Raw genomic sequence first — 14,932 nt, 5'->3', positions numbered from 1 at the left:
CTGGAGTCCTTTCAGCAGACTCAAGGGAACAGATTGAGAAGCCATCAGTGCTCTGATGGTCTGGGTTTATCCACATGAAGTCCAGAGGAGGGAGCTTGCTTCCTATTTGGCCAATTTCCAGAATATTCTGCCTGCAGTATATATAGTACTCTTTCTAAAAATTACTCACCTGGGGGTTTTGATGTTTTCAGAGAGACCGTCTGTGTTAACTGCCCATTCTTCTAGTTTCTCACAGCTAGTCCATGGATAATGTTAGACCTTCAGAAAACATTTTACTGGGAGCCTATAACACATTTATAATATGTGTGAAATGTCCTGATATAACTTTACCTCCTCAACGTTCATTGAAGGGAAATAGAAGCGATGTCCATTTGAAATATATTTTTATTTCTTCCCCACAGCAATAGTCAGACATTACCTGCTTCCTTAACCCTAATCTCTTACATCAGGATTGATGTGGATTCCTATTGGAAGGTGGCTCCAACTTTCTCTCCATCAATATGTTTATGCATTCCTTTATCAGACAAACTTGATGTTACATAAAAATCTTCCTTTTGGGCCTAGCTACCAAAATATTTAGCTCTAAAATTAGTGCTCAATTTCAGGAGCACTCTCACTCCACATGCTCAGTATAGATAAATCTTTCTCTGTTTTCTGAGATATTAAACAATACATGAAAACATGTAGTTTTATATTTAAAAGTGCACACTGGGAGTTCCTTTGTGGAGAAGTGGGTTAAAGATTCAGCTTTTTCACTGCTTTGCCTAGGGTCACTGCTGTGGCATGGGTTTTATCCCTGGCTCTGGGAACTTCCACATGCCTTTGGAATGGCCAAAAAAAAAGTGCATGCATAGGATAGAGTATCTTCAGGGTGCAGAAAAAAAGGAATGAAAAGAAAAATAAGACTGCTGGAATCAGAACTCAAGTCCTATCATGATAATAAAAATAGCAAAGACATGATCAGACAGAGTTCTCTCACTTTAGGTTTATTATTATTTTAAATTATAGGCTATGGTCGTAGTCAGCTCAAACTCCCATAACACAGTAACAAAGCACCATGGACAGGGTGGATTAAAAAACAGACATATATTTCTCAGAGTTTTGGAGGCTGGAATGCGAGATCAGGGTGCTGGTGTGGCTGGGTTTGCAGATGGCTGTCACGCTGCCTCTGGTCTCTTTTTTTATGAGGCCACTCTTCCCATCCTGGGGACTCTGCACTCATGATCTTATCTGAACATAATCATCTCTGTGCAACAAAAACCGTATTTTATGGCAAGACAAGAAAAACATCAACATGGCTGTGTCTGCCCTCTGCCCTCTTCTCCCCACTGTGACTCAGTGTTGGCGATGGGCATCGGCCAGACCCCCACCATCGCCAGGACCACCTGCTCACCCGTGGAGAGCAGCCTTCTCCCAGCACCATCAAGGCCATCCTTACAGATAACACTCCTTCTTCATCTTGTAACGGGTCACATGACCCGCCAGGATGATGCTTAGATCTGGATTGTGTAAATTTGAATTATGACAAATATAACATGTCATTGGATGCACGGCCCTCTGTCTCGAAAAACTATGTAACTGTGTCTTGATTTCCAATGGGCAGAACAGTTCTCAGAGATTTCTGGAATGTTCTCCAGTTATAATCCTCAAATTTGGCTCAAATAAAAATTTCCGGTTCTTACTTAGATGGACTGATGAATTTTTCATCAACACCTCCCAAAGGCCCCACCTCCAAATACCACCGTACTGGGGGTTAGGACCTCGACATGTTAATTTTGGAGGGACATAAACAGTCACAACAGCCATCCTGAAGAAAACCGGGTGGAGGAAGATACCTGTGCATTAGATGCATTTGTGGCACACGACTGCTCTGAAACTACCTTAGTCAAGCAGGAAGGGTTGGAAGAAGAATGGCAGGGGGTCAGGGGCCATCTTGGCTGTTCCCAGGGCACACAGAGCCCCTCACCCTCAGCATCAATCATTGATTTGTCCACCTGCATCTCATCCCTTCCTTCTTCATTTCCCCAAATGTGACCCCTTCCTCATCCTTCCCAGTGTGATGAGAAAGTGCAAGAGGCCGAAAGGATGGACCAGGGAGGGTGGTGGCAATGGGTATGGAGAGGGAGGGGCAGGAGCTGCAGGTGCGATTCAGCCTGGGATGGTGACAGCTGGAGGAGCAGGAGTTGTTCTGTCCAGGGTGGGCTTCCATCCTTGGTGTCTGTCTGCCTCTGAGTGTCTGAGACAGGTGGGAGGTAAGTATTACGTATTTATATATATATATATACATATATATATATATATATGTATATACACTAGTATTTATTTTATGCTTCTTTTTTTCAAAAATGTTTCAGAAAAGCATTTAAAACATAAAATCAAGACATGATGGATTTTCTTTTTTAAAAAATGTCATTGAAATGTAGTTGACTCACACTGTTGTATTAATTTCAGGTATACATCAACATGAATCAGCTATGCAAATACATAGATGCTTTCTTTTTTTCCCATAGAGGTTATTGCAGAATATTCAGTAGGTCTCCCTGTGCTACACCACAGGTCAGGTAGGTTCATTAGGATTTAGAGACACAGAGCCTAGTTCGGAAGCCAAGGTCACTCCTGACTCCTGGCCTGTCCTGATGAGTTGTTCAGTGTGTCACTGCTCCCACTTCCTCATCCGGACCCAGGACGGCTATGCTAACACAGGAGACATGAAAATCTTGGCATCATGGGACTTGTTACATCCTATGACACCTGCCTCCCCATCCTTCATGGGTCCCCTCTCTTCCACCTCATCATCATGTGAGTTCCTGGGACAGAACAGATGCCTAATAAAAACTTGTGCGATGAAATAAGTCAGGGATGGAATTTTCTCTCCTAGCCTCCTACCATCAGCTCTACAAGCCCAGTCCCCCCACCCTCACCCTCTCCTCCCTCTGCTCCTGCTCTTAATTGAATGAAAGAAGGCTCTTTACCAGGTTAAAGTTAATCCTTGTGCACATTCTCTGGGTTTTGTCTTCTCTCTCCTTCCACTGTCTCAAGGGCTTTAATCCCTAATTAGTCTCACTCTTATATGTTTTTAACCAAGCCACTTCTAATCAGCATTTAAACACGAGGTGAGAAAGTTTAATCTTAAATGACATGCCTGGGATCCCACATTATTTTTCTCTAGCTGCTACCAGAAGCATCTGCCATCCGCTATCACTCTTTTCCACGAGGTGCTTCCACAATTCTGCCTTCCTCTCTGGTTTCCAATCACAGCTTAAGCGTCTGAAATCTGGCTGCCGCGCTCCTCTCTCCCCTGAAACTGCACTTGCCAAGCACGGATCTCGTGGAGGCTGCTGCCCAATTTTCAGCCCTGCTCAAGCAGAACTTGGCACCCTGGAACACTTTCTCTCTTTCAAAATACCATCTTCCCTTTACTTCCACGACCATGATCCTCGGATGGCTAATTCCATCTGCTTGGATGGCTTTAATTTCCATTTGTATTATTGAGGACACTCAGATCTGTATTTCTACCCAGACAGCTCCTGAGTTAGAGATGTCGCCATAAGTCAGGCAGGCTAAGCTCGGCTGCTGTTAAAAAAAAAAAAAAAAAAAAAAAAATCCCAGACGAAAACAGCACAGTCAGTTAACCCAATAAAGACTTATGTATACCAAACTGTGCATGCCTGTCTCCTTTTCCATCTTACAGATGTGCCATCTGTAGGTAGCAATGGCCTTCAAATTGGCCACAGCCATGGGCGACGGGCCTGGAAGATCAAGCAAGATATTGTAAAAGTTGAGCCAGAAAATGGTTGTCATGGGTTGAATTGTATTCCCTCAAATGGTGAATTTTTATTTGTTGGAGCCCCAACCCCAAATGTCTCAGAGTGTGACTGTATCTGGAAACAAGTCTTTCAAAGAGGCGTGAAGTCAAATGAGGTCTCATGGGTAGGGCTTCACCCAGTAAAACTGGTGTCCTTCTAAGAAGAGGTGATCGGGATGCAGACACAGAGAGGGGCGGCCACGTGAGGACACAAGGAGAGGGGCCTTGGGGGAAACCAACCCCTATCACACCTTGATCTTGGACTTCCAGCCTCCAGGGCGGGGAGAGAATTGACTTGTGGTTTAAGCCCTCCAGCCTATGGTGATTTGTAATGGCAGCTCAAGCAGGTGAATGCAGGGGCTGGTACAGGTGCCACCTGTATCTTCTGGCTGGAACTCAGCCATGATGTGCATGCAACTCCACAGGAGAGGGAGGTGGAATGCTGCTTTCCTGTGGGCTCGGGAGGGGAAATGAGCTTGGTGAACCAACAGCATCATCTCCGCCACCAAACTTAGCCAAGTAAGAGCATTGCCACCAGGCAGTTCTGCGAGTTTGGGGTGGGGTGAGTCTGAGAGTGAAAGGGCTTTCTCCAAGAGTCCATTCTTCCTCCTGTGTCCCTCTCCTGCCATCCATGACACCCACCTCTCTACTGTCTGGGGCAAACCTTTAGTCTAACCCATCCACACTGTAACCTGCCACCCTCAACCTCTCAATCCACTTCTGAGCTATATTCCCACTGGCACTCAACAGCACAAGGATTAGACCTGCTTCAGTTCATGATAAGCCCATCTATCCATGTGCCTCACCTTGGTTGGCAGATGATGCAGTCACACCTGTTGCTCATTCCTCTTACCTCCTTGGAGGAACCTTCTTAGATGGACACCCTGGATCCTCCTGACTTGTCCGCAGTCACTGGGGAGGGCACTTCCCTGATTAGCAAGTTTGGGGAAGGAACTGAGGGTGATCAGCTTATCCCTTTCCTTTCCTCCTCTTTGGGAGATCCATCTGTCTGGATTAGCCAGCTTGGGCTCCATAGCAGAGCACCACAAACTGAGGGGCCAGAGGTGTGGGCAAAACCCCCAGATATTTATCCTCCCACAGTTCTGGAGGCTGGAAGTCTAAGATCAAGGGGTCACAAGGCCAGTTCCTGGAGAAGCTCTCTTCCTGGCTGGTGAGTGCCTCTGCCTGTGTCTTACATGGTCTTCCCACTGGGGGTGCAGCAAGAGAAAAGTCTAAGTGTCTCTTCCTCTTCTTAGAAGGATGCCCATCCTGTTGGGATCAGGGCCTCATCCTTGTGATGTCTTTAACCTTAACTACCTCCCGAAAGGCCCTGTGTCCAAATATAGTCATACTGGGGGTTAGGGCTTCAATATATGAATTTGGAGGCTGCACAATTCATCCCCTAGCACTGCCTAAAAAGAACATTCCTATGTCTGCCACCTGCCAGATAATGAAAGCCTCACCTCGTGCCTTGAGGACCGAGTCATTGCAGGTCTTCCTGATTCAATACGTGCATCAGTTAGCTTTCCTTGTTGTGCCATGGTAACAAACAGCCCCCAAATCTCAGTGGCTCATGGATACGAAAGGTCCTTTCCATCACCTTATGTGGCATTTTGTGGATCGGCTTAAGCTCATCTCTGAGTTTTTTTTCATGCATGCTAAGGGAATGTCGCTGATACAGACTCCACGTCTCAGGCTTTGAAGAGAGGAAAAGAAGGAATGGCAGAACGGCTCTTAAGTGGATCTTTATTTTTTTTTTTTTTTTGTCTTTTTGCCTTTTCTGGGGCTGCTCCCACAGCATATTGAAGTTCCCAGACTAGGGGTCTAATCACAGCTGTAGCTGCTGGTCTACACCACAGCCACAGCAACACAGGATCCGGGCAGCATCTGCGACCTACACCACAGCTCACGTCAATGCAAGATCCTTAACTCACTGAGCAAGGCCATGGATCGAACCCGCAACCTCATGGTTCCTGGTCGGATTCGTTAGCCACTGAGCCAGGACGGGAGCTCCAAGTGTATCTTAAGGCTTCTACCCCGATCTGATTTACATCACTTCCTCTCACACTTCATTGGTCAAAGCAAGATACATGACCTAGCCTGGCAGCAAAGATGGTAGAATTGTCTCATAGGAAGGGGCATCAGAGGAAGGCTCTAATGAGCCCAGCAGGGAGGGGCAGCAAGCACTTCGAATAAATAGTTCAAACTACCAAAACACTACATATGTATTCCTGGGAACTAAAGTCCTAAAAATGTATGGGTTCTGAGGGAACATGCTAATGGGGGCCTTAGGGGCCAGGGAAAACTGTCCAAAACCTATGTCATTCTGTAACCAGAGCATCAATAAAAAATAATACAAGCCCTTCAAAATCACTTATACAGCTGATATGATGTGTTAATACCTAGTACATAAAGAAATACTCAAGTAGGGTCAGTCTTTAGAAAAGAGATCAAGGTGGTCTGATAGGAGGTGAGGGGCCAAGGCTGCTGAGGATGTGGGCTCTGAAGGCGCAGATGCAGAAGCAGCTCCCAGCTTGGAGAGGTGGCCCTGGCTGTTCATGGCTCTGTGTTGCTTTAGGACAGATAGGAAGCACCTTGCTGTCAGCACTTTCAAGTAGGCAGGGCCCATGGCCAACCTGGACCAAGGGAGAGGCCGATGTGAATACACACTGTGTATCGTAGAGCATTCTCCTTTGGGCGGGTGTTCTCAGCAGGCAGGTGTGCATGAAGCTGTTGCTATTGCTTGACGGTGGTGCAAAATTGATGTGTTAGGAAAAGCTTCTTCTGAACTAAATTGCCTTCAATTGCATCCTGACTTCATCCCTCTACTTAGCAATCAACTACGACTGGGTTAACAAATGGAGAAATGTGTACTCTCCCCAGAGTGGCAGCCCGGTTCACTCGGTTCCTGAAGATGTCAAAATGTGGCAGCTTTCCTGGGAACCTCGACACCTAGGTGAGGGTAGGCATGTAGGAACATGTAGAAAACAACATTTCTGGGAGGGACCTGATCTGAGGCTCTGCAGCCTTTGGTATTCGTCTGAGCTCTGCAGGTTTTAACTTTAAACATTGTGCAGGTGCTGGTGGTTTGTCACCCAGGCAGCTCACCATTCTTTACAAAGTCATGTCTTATGTTACTGAGCACTAACCACGTTCCTGCACTATGGCAACCATCAAACACGTATCATAACAGCTTCAGTATTTTCCCCATATTATGCAGTAGGACATTGAAGCAAGGAAAATAACTTTGAATTGTAATTACTTCCCAAGACATTAATAATAAAGGGAAAGGTATGTTCAAAAATGGGGTACCTCTATATTCCATTTAATATCTATGGCAGACAGAGTAATAGACCCTTCTCTCCTCCAGGAGGTATCCACAACCCGAATCCCTCAGTTGTGTGAATATGGTGCTTCACATGGCAGAAAGGACTTTGCAGGTGTGAGGTGGTTATGGGCCTTATGGTAGAGAGGGATTTTCTTGGATTATTCAACTGGGACCAGTTTAATCACAGGAGCCCTTTATGAAGGAGGAAGAAGAGGAAGTCAAGAGCAATTCAGCGGAAGGGGAGATTACAGGGAGTCCAACCAAGAGAAGTCTTGATGCTCTGTTGCTGGCTGTGACACACTGGGGCCACGTGCAAAGACCGTAGAGAAGCCTCTAAGAGCTACTGGTGGCAGTAACCGCAGCCAAGAAATGGGAGCCTCTGTCCTACCACAGTAAAGGCACTGGATTATGTCTACAACTTGACTGACCTTGGACATAGATGCTTCCCAGGCTTCTAGACAGAAACTCGGTTTAGCTAACACCTGATTTCAGCCTCCTGAAACCCAGAGTGGAGAAAGCAGCCTATCCACGCCTGACCTTTGGCCCACCGAGGTGTGAGATAACAGATATGCCCTGTTTCAAGGCACTAAGTATATGACTGTGAGAGCGGCCGTAGACAACATGGCATGGTATCATACGCGCTCCAGAGCAACCCTGGGCCACCGGGGACCTCCTAACTCCAGGCCTCTCCCAATCCCCCCTTACCCTCCCACTCCTCCCCAGGGAAGCGAGACTGGGTTACCTGGTTGGTGCGTTTAGGAGAAGGACCAAAGCATCATCATTTCAGCCTAATGCCCTCTCTCTACTCCCTGGGGTCTTTCTGTCCACGGAGAACGTCCGTTCTCACGCCGCGTAGAGGGATCCTGCCATCATCGGTCTCTAAGTCAGAGAATTTAATTCTTTGGCAAGTGGCCAGAAGTCCATTGCTGCTGTAGATCTAAAGCTTGATGCTTGAATCCATCTATTATTGGTAATAAAACAAAGAAATGTATTTCCATCTGTGTAACTTTTGCCTTTGCCTTTCAATGGACTCAGAACTCGGGAAAGACGAGAGAGTTAGTAACCCTCTGAAATACCCACACCTCATTTTGGCCAGATAGTTTCCACTTATATTGCACTTCATTCAAACCCCTTATGATGACTTTTAGGGCCCATCATGATCTGACGTGGCATAACTCTCTAGCCCAGGTCTATGTAATAAAACTAGAAGGGAACCCACAAATACAATTTAAAATATCCTGATAGTCACATGAAAGAAAGTAAAAAGAAGCAGGTGAAATTAAGTTTAGCAATATATTCTATTTAGCCTAATTTATCTGAAATATTGTCATTTCAGTATATTACCAATATAAAAATCACTAATGAGATATCTTACATTCTATTTTCTTCTAGTAAATCTTTGAAATTCTACACTTCAAAAACCTCTTAATCCAGACCAGCTGTAATTCCAATACTGGGTAATCACATGTGGCTTGAAGCTACCTGTTAGTGTAGATACAGTATCACTTTTGGCTACTCTCAGCTTCAAACCCTACTTTCCAAAAAGACCCCATTCTTTTATTTCCCCTATTGTTCTTACCTGTTCCCTGGCCCCTATTTCCTTTGTTGAAACCCTCTGGCTCCTCTCTCCTCCTTTGAATACTTCTTACTAATGATTTGGATCCTAGCTTTCTCTGGAAAGCCTTCCCTAATCCCCTAAATTGGTTAATCACTTTTCTCTGAGTGCCTAGGGCATCCTGTACCTCCACTCTCCTGAAACGTGGTTCCAGGTCCACTTGGCATACAGGAGGTGGGATGCCTCTAAGAAGTCACCAAAATCAAACTTTTCTTTAAAGCCATTGAAGAGCTGAGGAGAGTCTCAAGGTCCGACAGACCCAAGATCTTGCAGTCCTGAAGGGTCAGGGGGTCTCAACATTTGGTCCAAGGGCTCTTCTGGATCTGAATCCACTTAGAGCAGCCAAAGCTTTAATAAATGCCCCAATCCAACTCCTGTTCATGCCACTACCCACCCAAATGAAAGGCTGAAATTAACACAATGGGCTCTTTTAGCAACACTCATAGATGGCCGTGGAAGTATACCGTGGTACTACCGCATCACAAAGCCACTTAGCAGTTTCAAATGTGGTTAAATCTACCTTCTGACCCAACAACTGTTCCCAGGTATTGATGCAAGAGAATGAAAATCTATATCCACAGTATTCTACCAATGTCCAGAGTGGCTCTGTTCTTAACAGCCAAAAACTGGAAATAATTCTGGGGTCCATTAACAGGAGAAAGAGGGGGGGCATGATATATTCGTACAATGAAATAGTGCTAAGCAATAAAAAGGAATAAACCACTGACACATGTAACCTCTACAAATGAATCTCAAACACATGATTTTGAGCAAAAGATGTCAAAGACAAAGCAGAATATGTGTGGTTTTATTTATACGAGGTTCCAGAGTAGAAGAACTAAGCTGTAACAGTCATCAAATCAGAGGTGATCTGGGCAGCGGGGGAAGGATTGACCAAAAGGGGGCACACATTTATGTTTTAGGGGAGACGGAAATATTCTATATCTGAACTAGAGCAGAGTTTCTGGGGGTGTGGTCCTTGGTCAAAACTCTTCAAGCTGAACAGTTTTAGATGGGTGCGTTTAACGTTATATAATCATATTACAACAACATTGATTTTTAAGCATCTCTTACAGCCATTCGCTTAGGGTTTCTCAACCTTGGCACTACTGACATTTTGTTCTGCATCATTCTTTGTTGTTGTGCAAGGCTGTTTTAGCAGCCTTCTCTGGTCACCACCTACTAAATGTCACTAAGCTCCACTGCCTTGCTCCCAACCTCACCCTTCCCTGGTTGTGGGAGCAGACAACAAACGTCTCCATATTGTCAAATATCACTGTGAAAGAGGAGAAAAACCTTTCCATTGCTCTTTTAGGTTCAGTACCTGAGATGTGTGAATTAAACTGAAAAAATACATAGATTAACAGAAAACAATTATATGTGCAAAGTGCAGACACTCTGGAAAATTCAGTGATGAGAAACTCAACAGGGTTGTTGAATTTGAGGCTTATACACCATCCTAATAACTGAAGGTGTGGGGAAAAGGCACTTACAAGAAAAAAAATTATGTTTTGGAAAAAAGGAATGGAGTTTCAGGAGAACTAATGGGAGATAAGGAAGGATGAGATAATGTTTGTCTATATAGGTATGAATGGTCTTTCCATATCCTTCAGGGTCATAAAAAATCCCCTGGAAAATAGATTTTGGTAAGTTTTATTTATATTCTCCCTTCTGGGAGTAAACACACTCTTAAGAAGAATTTATGGCAGTCATTTCCCCAAAGTTGCTACTTTTAGTCAGACAAGGGGATGGGCCAAGGAGAACTCTGCTTGTATTTAATCTCAAATGTCATCTTTATACCAAAGCAGCATATTTTGGGATGGCACATATTGAGGTCCTTTATCTCCTCCAGGGAAAAACTGGCCCCTGGATGAAAAGGACTGTGCTAGCTTAACTCTCCTTGTTTAGACCAACCATTCATCCATCCATCCACCCATCCTTCCATCCATCCATCATCCATCTATTTATTCAACCATAAATTCATCCATCCACCCATCCACCCATCCATTCAATCATCTGTTCATCCATCCATTCAGCAAAACTTGTTGAGTTCTACCCTGGGTTGCGTATTATTATGAGCACCTGGGGCACATCAGGAAACCAAAGAGGCAAATATCCCTGTTCCATATGTGCTTACTTTCAAGTAGGCTTAGAGAGACACATTTTAAATAAGCACTTGTCTAGAGTGGACAAAGGAAAAAGGAGAACTGGGTAAGAGGGGTTAGGTGTGCTAGGGATGGGACTCACATTGCGGCTGTTAAAAGAATTGAAGAGGGACAACAGAGCAAAGGTGTGAAGGAGGGGATTGTGTCCACCATGCTGTTATCCAGGGGAAGAGTGGTGAGGAAGAGAGAACAAGGAGTCCATGCAAAACCGTAGGGCAGGCCCATGTGTTGAAAGAAACTCAAAGAGGATACCAGTGTGCCTGGAACAGATCAGAAAGGAAGAGAGACATAAAAAACAAAGTGAGAAAGGGCAAGTCTGAGCAAGATTGCAAGGACTTTGCAGGTCTCTCTCAGCATTGTAAGCACGTGGACAAGGTGGTATCAATGGGGTGGTGAGAAGTGGTCAGATTTTGGGTATATTTTGAACACAGAGCCAATGAGATTTGCTAATAGATTGGGTTAGTTCCTTGAGGGCACAGATAGTGTCTGTCTTGCTCACTTGGCTGTATGGCAAGTACTACTCCTGGTCTATAGAATAGCATTTGATGAACAGTGGACAGATGGAGTTCCTGCTATGGCTCAGCGGTAACAAACCCAACTATTAACCATGAGGATGCGGGTTTGATCCCTGGCCTCACTCAGTAGGTTAAACATCAGGCATTGCCCTGAGCTGTGGTGTAAGTCACAGAGATGGCTCAGATTCTGTGTTGCTGTTGCTGTGGCCACTAGCTGCAGCTCTGATTTGACCCCTAGCCTGGGAACCTCCGTATGCTTGCTGTGTATTCGACCCTTAAAAAAAAAAAAAAAAAATGGATGGACAGATGGATGGATAGATACAAAGCTCCTGTCTCTGTTATAATTATCAGATATGTTACATATGATGCCACCAGCAGACTGCCTGACACTTTTTAACCATTGAATGAATGAATGGAAGCTTTTAAGTGTTTTATTATTTTGAATAACGGTGCTCCTGAATTCTGAAGCTGATCAGGGCCCTTTGGTGTTCCTAGGCACACAAGCCTTTCTGTGTCCCTCATTCCTCCTTTTTAGGGAATAAGCTTCAGCCTCCATGACCTTCCCTGAGTTCCAAAGGGACGGTTCAAATAGTTGCTAATCAGGGAAGGGAAAGGATGCAGAGACCAGGAAGGAGCAGTCAGGAGACAACAGCGCAGCCTTGGGGCAGGTCCTGGTTCCTCTTCAAGGAATATACAGAACAATGTTTCTGAGCCCTTCTGCAGAACTAAAACCCCCGACAAATGGAAGATGTTAACTACTTGATGGAGCATTCTTCACTCCAGAAAGGAGGAGCTCCAGAACCAGTCCTGGGGCCACTAAACCTGTGCCTCTACCCTGATCCTTATCTGCGGCTCTATTCTCCAGTCCCCAAACTATAAAACCATCCCTTAATCTCTCCTAAGGGGCAGGGAGGCCACAGTCTTTCAGGCATTAGCCTGCTGTGACTTCTTTGCCTGGCCAAGCAATAAAAGCTCTTTTACTCCTTCAGCCAAAACCCTGTTTCTGAGCAACTATTCGACACCAGTGAAGAGAGGCTGAGTTTCGGCAGCAGTTCCACCCATTGAGAAGGTCATCAGTCTTTTACTTCCAAACGAACCCAACTTGGAACCAGTCCCCTCCATGCTTGCAAAGAGCCTTCATTCCCAGCAGAACAGACAGGTGCTGAGCAGGGCTAAACTCCTCCTCCTTCCAGATCAGCCACACAATCAATGCACAGTTGCTAACTGCAGCCTAAATGTGGAATCTTCATGCCAGGTAATCAGTCAGGCAGTAGAAATATCACAGTCAGGGTTGGGCTCCCTGCCGGGTCCTGCTCCAGCAGTTATGAATAAGAACATCAGGCCTTGTTTTGGCTTGTAAAGTGAGCACATTGGGAGTAGAAGCCCTGGCTGTCTGTGAAATCTAACAAATATAAGGTACAATTCTGGAGTAGCAGGTTGCTACAGATAAGCCTGCTTTGAATAGCAATGCTCACAGCATGTAATCAAAATCCTCAGGGCAGAGTTTGCCCTGTGACTGCTCCCTGCAGCCACAAGGACACTAAACAAGGACACAACCCAGCCCCTGCATCTTCACAGAGAAGGACAGACACACAACTTGGGAACACAATGCTTTGTCTTAAATATGATCATTGATATCATGTACTCAGGATTCTGACTTAAAGGTATTTTTACTGATTAATGTTGTTTCTTTTCTACTTGTCAAGATGACACCAGTGATTCATTCATTTGCAGGAAAAAAAAATTGTATTTCAATGGAAAACTGCATAGCCTGTATCATGCCCTTCTGGGTTATCAGATTCTAACTCTGTTCATTATCTTTGAGCTATTTTGCAACCATTTGTAAAGGGTAGGAAACTGATAGGTATGTAAATGTTATCCTGCCTGGTAGTGGTTTAAATCCACCTGCTCTCCTTTGAAAAAAAAATTTTGTCTCTATAACTCATCTCAACATTCCATTACGAGATACAAATTTGTGCTGTTTTGGGTTTTCCTTTGAACTGGTTATAACATCTACCTGATTCCTTCATATCATACGAGCAAAGTAAAATCATTTGCAAGTGTTCCTTTTTATATCCGTAGGTGAGTCATGATTGCATCTTTTTCTGCAAATCACCTTTTTATATACAGAGAATGTCTACTGAAGAGCAGCTGTGCACCAACCAAGGACTGCGCAAGTTCCAGGAATATAGACCGTCCCTGACTTATGATGGTTCAACTTAGAATTTTCTTTTTTACTTTATGATGATGTGAAAGTGATCCCCAATCAGTAGAAACTCTGCTTCAAAATTTTTTATAATGATTTTTATTTTTTCCATTATCACTGGTTTACAGTGTTCTGTCAATTTTACACTGTACAGCAAGGGGACCCAGTCACGCATACATATATACATTCTTTTTTCTCACGTTATCCTGCTCTATCATAAGTAACTAGATAGAGTTCCCAGTGTTATGCCCCAGGATCTCATTGCTTATCCATTCCAAAGGCAATAGTTTGCATCTATTAACTCCAAATTCCCCGCATGTTCATTGCAGCACTATTCACAATAGCCAAGACATGGAAACAACCTAAATGTCCATCTACTTCAAATTTTAAACGTGGATCTTTTCCCAGGCTATCTATATGCAGTGTAATGTTCTTTTGTGATGTCGGGCAGAGGCAGCCTTGGCTCTCAGCGGAGATCCCGAGGGGAAACAACTACTCTGGACTTACAGCCACTCTCATGCTTACAACCACTCTGGACCCAGACAACCACTCTGCTTTGCACTTTCAGTACAGTATTCAATAAATTACATGAGATATTCAACACGATTATAAAACAGGCTTCATGTTAGGTGATTTTGCTCAACGCTAGGCTAACGTAAGTGTGCTAAGCAAGTTTAAGATAGGCTGGGCTGGGCTAAGCTTTGATGTTCAGGAGATTAGGTGTATGAAATGCATTTTTTACTTACTACATTTTCAACTTGTGATGAGTTTATTGGGGCATAATTCCATCATAAGTCAAGGAACATCTGTGTAATGTTCCCCATTATACAGTCCCCACTCAGAAAAGGGTAGAGAAGGCTGGAGGCCACAGCTAACTCCTTCACTAACCTCTGCAGCCCATGAACCTCAGCATTAACTTCCTGAGAACTGGGGCTGGCCCAGCCAGTGCTAGCCAGTTTTACTCTTAGTTGTCAACAAGATAATCAGTCGATCTAAGAGAGAATTGGAAAATTTTATTCAAGCCGAAATTGAGGATGATACTCCGAGAATGGCATCTCAGAAAGCTCCGAGGACTTCTCCGCCAGTTAGAAGTCAAGGCATATATAAGTTTTTTGAGTGAGAGGGCTGTATATCCAATGATATTAGTGACAGTTCGCATGATCCAGACCCAAATGGCATCCTGGTGGACCCCTTACAAGGTCAAGAAGGAGTGTTAGCTTTAAGGGTAGTCTTGCTGGTGCTGGGAGAAGGCTGCTCTTTGTGGTTGAGCAGGTGATCCTGCCAATGGAGGAGCTCTG

The sequence above is a fragment of the Sus scrofa genome, chromosome 6 (genome assembly GCF_054392235.1).
Source record: "Sus scrofa isolate SSC_HxYL_T2T_F1_AM1 chromosome 6, Sscrofa_HxYL_maternal_Yorkshire_Landrace_v2.0, whole genome shotgun sequence".
Taxonomy (NCBI): Eukaryota; Metazoa; Chordata; class Mammalia; order Artiodactyla; family Suidae; genus Sus; species Sus scrofa.
The sequence above is the reverse complement of the archived record's forward strand: the minus strand, read 5'-3'. Positions refer to the sequence as shown.